General features: G+C 42.0%; 1 non-coding gene across 1 annotated transcript; it reads left to right on the top strand.

Moving 5' to 3' along the window:
* The first annotated feature begins 4,717 nt into the window (after positions 1 to 4,717).
* On the top strand, positions 4,718 to 4,824 carry LOC141675362 (small nucleolar RNA R71). The gene has a single exon (XR_012556019.1). It is a non-coding gene; the product is annotated as a small nucleolar RNA R71 (small nucleolar RNA).
* The last annotated feature ends 4,153 nt before the right edge of the window (positions 4,825 to 8,977 follow it).

Genomic DNA, 8,977 nt, shown 5'->3' with positions numbered 1-8,977 from the left:
CAATAAAATGGCACTAACCACTTCTCGGTTTGCCATATCCCCATAGTAGTGCTTCAAACGCTGACCGTTAACCTTGAATGCTTGGTCCAGATCATTCTCAAAAATTTCCACCGCTCCATGTGGAAACACAGTTTTGATAATAAAAGGTCCAGACCACCTCGATTTCAACTTCCCAGGAAAAAGTCGGAGACGATAGTTGAATAAGAGAACTTGTTGCCCCGGCACGAATAACTTAGGATGTAGCTTCCTATCGTGCCACCTCTTCACCTTTTCCTTATACATTTTGTTATTCTCGTACGCTTGAAGTCGAAATTCATCAAGTTCATTAAGCTGAAGCATTCTTTTCTTACCAGCTGCATCTAAATTAAGGTTCAACTTTTTCGACGCCCAGTAGGCCTTATGCTCAAGCTCCGCAGGTAAATGACATCCCTTACCGTACACCAACTGAAACGGGGACATACCAAGTGGAGTTTTGTATGCTGTTCTGTAAGGCCAAACAGCTTCATCGAGCTTTAAAGACCAATCCTTCCTTGACGGACAAACAACCTTCTCTAGAATGCGCTTGATTTCTCTGTTAGACACTTCCGCTTGACCATTTATTTGCGGATGATAGGCAGTAGCAACTCGATGATTCACATTATAACGCTGCATCATAGAAATGAACTTACGGTTGCAGAAATGCGACCCTTCATCACTTATGATTACACGAGGTGTTCCAAACCTTGTGAAAATCTGCTTATGAAGAAAATTCAGCACTGCCTTTGCATCATTTGTCGGTAAAGCTTTGACTTCTACCCATTTTGAGACATAATCGACTGCCAGCAAGATGTACTGATTATTGCAGGACGATATAAAAGGCCCCATAAAATCGATTCCCCAAACATCAAAGACCTCGACTTCAAGCATTAGATTTAACGGTATCTCATCCTTTCTCGTCAAATTTCCCACTCTTTGGCAACGATCACACCTTAAAACAAACTGATGAGCATCCTTAAACAAAGTAGGCCAGAAAAAACCTGCTTGCAGAATACGAGCTGCCGACTTCTCACCACCATAGTGTCCACCATAAACCGTGGAGTGGTAGTCTCGTAATATCCCCTCCGTCTCACAAAACGGGATACATCTCCTGATGATCTGGTCAGCTCCCTGTATAAACAAATATGGTTCATCCCACATATACCACTTCACCTCATGCAGAAACTTCTTCTTTTGAGCTGGGGTCAACTTAGGAGGCATTATATTGCTGACAAGATAGTTTACAATATCTGCAAACCGTGGTTCTTCCTCCTGAACTGCGAACAACTGCTCATCCGGAAAAGATTCATTGATTAATGTCCTATCTTGTGAAGTAGACTCGGGATTCTCCAACCTAGAGAGATGGTTAGCTACTTGATTCTCAGTACCTTTTCGATCCTTGATCTCTAACTCAAATTCCTGAAGTAAGAGCACCCAACGAATGAGTCTCGGCTTCGAATCCTTCTTGGAAACCAAATAGCGAATGGCCGCATGATCAGTGAATACTGTTACTTTAGTCCCAAGCAGATAAGATCGAAATTTCTCGAAACCAAAGACTATAGCCAAGAGCTCCTTCTCAGTAGTGGTGTAGTTCATTTGGTCCCCATTTAAGGTCTTACTCGCATAGTAGACCACATGAAAGAGATTGTTCTTGTGCTGTCCCAGAACTGCACCTACCGCATAATCACTCGCATCACACATCATCTCAAACGGCTCTTCCAATCTGGTGCTGTAATAACTGGTGTAGTGATCAAACTCTTCTTGAGAGTCTCGAATGCCGCCAAACATTCATTATCAATTTTGAAAGGCACATCTTTCTCAAGCAAATTGCACAACGGCTTAGATATCTTCGAAAATTCCTTGATGAATCGCCGATAAAAACCCGCATGACCAAGAAAACTACAGATTCCTTTCACAGAAATAGGTGGTGGAAGATTTTCAATAACTCCCACCTTGGCCTTGTCCACCTCCAGACCCTTGCTAGAGACCTTATGCCCAAGAATAATGCCTTCACGTACCATAAAATGACATTTCTCCCAATTGAGCACCAAATTAGTTTCCACGCACCTTTGAGTACGGTGTGAAGATTATTCAAACATTCATCATACGAATGTCCAAAGACGGAGAAGTCGTCCATGAACACCTCGACATTATTTCCAATCATGTCAGAGAATATAGCCATCATACATCTCTGAAAAGTGGCCGGGGCGCCACATAACCCAAATGAAACTCTGCGAAAAGCAAACGTGCCAAATGGACAAGTGAAGGTAGTCTTTTCCTGATCCTCTGGTGCAATACAAATCTGATTATACCCTGAATAGCCATCCAGAAGACAAAAATACTCGTGACCAGCAAACCTGTCAAGCATCTAATCAATGAAAGGAAGAGGGAAGTGATCCTTCCTCGTGGCTTTGTTCAACTTTTGATAATCCATGCATACTCTCCATCCTATAACTGTTCAAGTGGGGATGAGCTCATTCTTCTCATTTGCTACCACAATGATACCTCCTTTCTTAGGTACACATTGTACGGGGCTTACCCAAGAACTGTCAGAAATAGGATAAATGATGCCTGTATCTAGCCATTTCAGAATTTCTTTCTTCACCACCTCCTTCATGATAGGATTCAGTCTGCGCTGCTGTTCAACAGTTGGCTTACTACCTTCCTCTAGCAGAATTTTATGCATACAATATGAAGGACTTATACCCTTGATGTCTGCTATGGTCCATCCAATAGCCGATTTGAATTCTCTCAAAATCCTTAAGAGCTTGTCTTCCTCACTACCTGAAAGGTCAGATGCAATAATAACAGGTAAAGTAGATGCATCACCTAAAAAAGCATACCTCAAGTGTTCAGGTAATGGCTTGAGCTCCAAGGTAGGTGCTTCCTCTATTGATAGTTTAAGCTTTCCTTCAGCATTCTTGAGGTCAGAAGCACCCAGAGATTCAAACGGCATGTTCAGCTTTCGCTTCCAGGGAGAAGCGTTCAGATATTGTAATTGATGGTTGCCATCTTCATCATCGCTGTCAAAATCCCCCACTAAGGCCTTTTCCAATGATCAGACATTAGCATGCGATCGAGTTCTGAAGTAACCGCAGAATCAATCACATCCACTTTTAAGCACTCCTCATCTTCGGTAGGGAATTTCATTTCCTTGAATACGTTGAAGGTCACATCCTTGTACCCGCATAGTAAGTTCACCTTTCTGCACATCTATCAAGGTACGACCAGTAGCCAAGAAAGGTCTTCCCAAGATTATGGGAATCTTCTTATCTTCCTCAAAATCCAGAATAACAAAATCTGCAGGAAAGAAGAGCTTATCCACCTTGACTAGCACATCCTCCACTATGCCCCTTGGGTAAGTAATAGAACGATTAGCCAATTGTAGAGACATGTATGTGGGCTTCGGATCAGCCAAATCTAACTTTTTAAAGATCGACAACGGCATTAGATTGATGCTTGCTCCCAAATCACAAAGGCACTTGTCAAAAGTCAACTTGCCAATGGTGCAAGGAATGGTGAAGCTACCTGGATCTTTTAGTTTTGGAGGTAACTTTTGCTGCAGAACAGCGCTGCATTCTTCCTTGAGAGCAACGGTCTCAAGGTCATCCAGTTTCACCTTCCTTGAAAGAATACTCTTCATAAACTTCGCATAACTAGGCATTGGCTCCAGAGCCTCAGCGAAAGGTATATTGATGTGAAGTTTCTTGAACACCTCCAGAAACTTACTGAACTGTCTATCCAGCTTTTGTTGTTGCAATCTCTTAGGAAAAGGTGGTGGAGGATAGAGCTGTTTATCCCCTGTATTACCCTCAGGCAGAGTGTGTTCAACAGTAGTCTTCCTTGGTTCCGCCGCTTCCTCCTTTTGCTTAGCTTCTTCATCTCTAATTTCAGCTTCTCCTTCTTTTGCCTTTTCAGCATCAGCAACTTTTCCAAACCTTAAGGTAATAGCCTTGACTTGCTCTTTAGCTTTCTTCCTGCCTGGTACTTCCATGTCACTAGGAAGAGTGCCAGGTTGACGATTGAGCACTGCATTGGCTATTTGACCGATTTGAATTTCCAAGGTCTTGATAGAAACCGCCTGACTCTTGCATAACAGCTTAAGTTCCTCAAAATCAACACTAGTAGGTGTAGCTGCACTTCCCTGTTGAGGATATGATTGCCTTTGAGCATACTGCTGTGGTTGCTGGAATCCAGGTGGGTTAAACTGTTTACTCATACCTTGCTGATATGGTGGCTGAATATCATTCTGATTATTCCCCCAGCTAAAATTTGGATGATTTCTGTTATTAGGATGATAAGTAGCTGGCACAAGCTGCTGTTGTCACTGATAATTATTCACATACTGAACAGATTCGTTGACAAGAGAACACTGATCCGTAGCATGAGAACCCGCACAAAGCTCACAAACCATAGCTATTTGATTAACTCCATATGTAGCCAGAGAATCAACCTTCATTGACAGCGCTTGAAGCTGTGCTGCAATAGCGGTGGCTGCATCGACTTCCAGAATACCTACTACCTTACCAGGCATCATCCTCTGAGTTGGGTTTTGATGCTCATTTGCATCCATAGTCTCGATAAGATTATAAGCCTCAGTATAGCTTTTAGCCCATAAGGCGCCTCTAGCTGCTGCATCGAGCATGGGCCGAGATTGGGCCCCCAAACCATTATAGAAACAAGTGATCACCATCCAATCGGCATTCCATGATGTGGACACTTCCTCAACATTTCCTTGTAGCGTTCCCAAGCTTCGCACATAGATTCTGTAGGTTGCTGCGTAAACTGAGTAAGAGCACTCCTCATAGTAGCAGTCTTTCCCATCAGATAAAACTTCACCAGAAACTTTTGCGCAAGATCTTGCCACGTAGTGATGGACCCAGCTGGTTCAGAATGTAACCAGTCTTTAGCTTTGTCCCTCAGTGAGAATGGGAAAAGCCTCAGTTTGATAGCCTCATCAGTCACGCCATTATACTTAAAAGTGCTGCAGATCTCGACAAAATTCCTTATGTGCATGTTGGGGTCTTCAGTCGCAGCTCCTCCAAAAGAAACAGAATTCTGTACCATCTGGATAGTGCCCGGCTTGATTTCAAAGGTGTTAGCTTGAATAGCCGGATGAAGAATGCTTGACTGAATGTCATCAATTTTTGGCCGAGAAAAGTCCATAAGAGCTGGATCAGCCTGAATAATACGATCACCCATGTTTACTGGTTCTTTCCGCTCAGTTCCTGAATCCGAATCTTCAAAATCTATCTTCTCCGGAATATCAAGAACTCCGTCTGTCTCCTCAGCTGTATCTAAAGTCCTCTTGCGAGTACGAGAACGAGTTTGCATAAACGCTCGCTAAAGTACCTGAAACACAACCGGAAACAATAAGTAACTACTACGTCCTAATCACTGAGTCCTAATGACCAATGATGGTAAGTACATAAACTAAACAAATACGCCGAGTCCCCGGCAGCGGCGCCAAAAACTTGTTAGGGCAAAAACACGCGCTAATATCCACGCAAGTATACGCGTTCGTAAGTAATATAAAATACTTTCTAGTTCATTCCCACAGAAATCTGACTAATTTATTGTCTAATTAAACTCACGCACCAATGTATGATTACTTCTCAATGTTAAGACACTAACACTTAGAATTGTTGACTAAACATTAGCTACAATTAACTACTTAATTAATCACTTAATTAACACTTCAAATTAATAATATTAAAACACTCATGAGATCACAACTTCATTACTACTTCCTTCAATAGCCATTATTATTACCTTTAGCATGTGACAGTGATGATATTAATCGAATAACACGAAACTGATAAAAGCCAACTTTCATTGTACTAATACCATTCTACCAAACATCCACAATTAAGATAGAAGTTGAATAGTCATCAATTATGTTGAGTTCCTATATGTCTACAGAAATTGACAACACAACGATTTAAGCACAAGTTATTCCTTTTGATTACACAGGGCAAGTAAAACTGTTAGAGTTACCCACTAATCATGCATATCATACTTGAACCTATGCTAGAATGACAAGTTCTAAATCTCAAGATCCACCATCGCTTCACAAGAGATTAACTCCCTATCTTATATGTTCGCGACGCACATAAGACGAATACGCACAACCAATACTAGATATCATACAATCATCATACACTAAAGTATTAAACTATTAACTAAAGAATTCCATTGTAAATCCATTACAACACAATGATCACGATTAGCCCATAATAGCACTCATCATCATCATGGGTTCATACGAAATCATGATAAACAAACACAAAAAAATAATAAATAAACTAATTATATTAAATCAGAGTACGTCACAAGAGTAAATAGGTTCAAAGTAAGAAAACTTGCATCCAACGTTACAACGAAACAAGAATCACAAGAAAATATGCTTCCTCTTCGTTGCTGTGTGCTAAAACGGTCTTCTTGTTTATCTCCTTCGCTCCTTGCGTAATACCACGATCCCCTCCTCGTGAAAACGTCTCTAAATCTACTTATATAATAGTCCCATAAAACTCAGATTACATAGAAGTGGATGTCAAACAGAAGTAGAAGTCCTAAAATAAATTGTCTTTTTTCCCGACCCTGCGCGGCCGCTCAGCATAGCTTAGCGGGCGCTCAGCTTTCTGCGCGCCAAGGCTTAAAATTCCTAAAATTCCTGAGTTTGCTCCGTTTTTTCGCCGTAATCTGCCCATTTCTTTCCTCTCGCAATGGTGAACACATGCCAAGGCTTATTCTTGATGATTACTCCTCCGAAATGCAACTAATACCCTAAAATGCATAAACACTAGAAAAACGCATCAAATACACAAAATACTTGATTTCAAGGCACCAATTTAAGCCATTTTAAGATGTTCTAAGTGGTATAAAATGCCACTTATCAGGGTCTACATTAAACAAAGGCCCAACTGTAAAAATATTTTTAACAGTACCTCCATTCCCGAAAATAACCAACATTGGAGGAGTAGTTTTTTCGGGTTAAGGTGGGAGAATGGTGACTGGGGCACCCTCTTCAGATCTTCCTTCGGGAAGGTTAGTGATGGTAGCCTCAAATCCATTCACCTAACCCCCGAGGAAACTATCATTTATGATGAGCTTATTCGGGATGATGGTGCCACCACTAGCTGGACCCTTCTAGAGGAGTTTTCACTTATACAAGTGGGGCTCTCCTCAGCTTCTCCTCGGGGTATATTTCTTCCCTTCCTGTTTTTACTTTCTTTCATGTATTATTGACACCACTTATTTTGTTTTTCTCTTATTTTTGCTGCTGCTAAGGAGATTAAAGAGGATAATGTGCCTCTTATCGAGGAGACCGCGAGGATGAAGAAGGCTCGCCTTGCTGGGATGGATACTCGGGGAAAAGCTACAGAGCCTATCTTCTTAAGGAAGCATAAAGAGCCCATGGTGGAGGTTCCTGATGAAGGAGCTGAGGCCCACAGTGCCCCTATTTCTGCTGCTCCTATCTCTGCTGCTACTGGGGTTTTCCAACCTCTTTGGGGATTTTGTCGAGGGGATACCGTTGTTGGATCCACAAAGCACATGTGGGATTAGTCTTACCACGGCGTAACCCCCAATGACTTCACTAATGTGGTAGCCACCCCCGACCTGGAGAGGATAAAGCTCATGTGAGCTCAGTCATGGCCTCGGTACAACTATTTCTTAAAATTTTTCTTTCTTTTTACTTGTAGCATTTGCTTGCCTTATAATATCTTCATTTATTGTTTCGTTTCAGTCTAACGCCTACTTCTAAGGCACTGTGAGGCAAGCTTATTCATGAAAGAGGGTTTCTGACAAGGCTGACAACGCCCTCAGGAAGCAACAGAAGAAGTACGCTGCTTTGGAGAGAAAGTTGAAGCATAAGGAGGAGGAGCTCGATGAGTCCAACGCTGAGCTGGTTATGCTAAGGGCTGAGAAAGACAAGGTAATTGACAATTACTTGGACTCGGAGGAGTTTACCCAGTCCATGAGGGTAAGGGACGACTCGGTGTTCCCTGGGTTTTTTAGGACTCGCTGGGACACGGCCATAGGGACCGTGAACGAGGCTTGCCCTGATATTAACCTGGCGGACTATGTCTGTCCTGACGACGAGGCTTTACTACAGAGGTTTCGCACCCGAGTGGTTGTCTCGGATCGTATCCCTCAAGACCCGCTTCTTCCTCCTCCCGAGTCATCTTTTAGGCCTGCTACAGATGATAGCTCTTGCTCCTCCGGGACTACTGAGACTTCCAGCGAGAGTAGTGAAGATGATGATTTGGATGTTGAGGGCACCTCTGCTCCTTAGAGCTTTTCTAGCCCTACGTGGCTTATTTGTTTTACTTTGTCTTTGAGATTTTATTTATCAGGCTTTGTACTATTTATTCGAATCAGTCTTATTTATCGATCTTTATGCTTTCATCTCATGCACTTAGTTTACTTGCCATGCCACAGAGATTTAAACATATTTCAAAAACTTTCTAAATTTCACAAATTGTTGAGATTCATCCCTTACACAAGTCTTAATAAACCTCAAAATAAAACTAAAACATGTAAATCCTAAGCAAGCAAAGCTTCAATGTGCTTTTCAACCTACTTGTCATCTTGACAAGTGAGAACCGTGCTCAACCACTTAACACATAGTAAATCTTCAAGTTTTATGCATGCCAAGTTCTCGGGACTTCAAAACCATCCATAGTCTCAAGCTTGTAGGTTCCTCTACCTTGAACACTTTTGACCTTGTATGGCTATTCATAATTTGGGGCAAGTTTCCCTTTCTTCCCTACACCAGAAGCTTCCGCCTTCCTCAGGACTAAGTCACCCTGCTTGAAGAAGCTTTCCTTAGAGCTTAGGTTGTAGTAGAATGAAGCCTTTTTATGATATTCCACTATCTTCGCATGTGCCTCATCTCGTACTTCATCAATTAGATCCAGGGCTAACCTTTTCCCTTCCTCATTTTCCTCAGCATTGAAAG

The sequence above is a fragment of the Apium graveolens genome, chromosome 7 (genome assembly GCF_009905375.1).
Source record: "Apium graveolens cultivar Ventura chromosome 7, ASM990537v1, whole genome shotgun sequence".
Taxonomy (NCBI): Eukaryota; Viridiplantae; Streptophyta; class Magnoliopsida; order Apiales; family Apiaceae; genus Apium; species Apium graveolens.
This window is presented reverse-complemented; position numbering and strand designations above follow the sequence as displayed.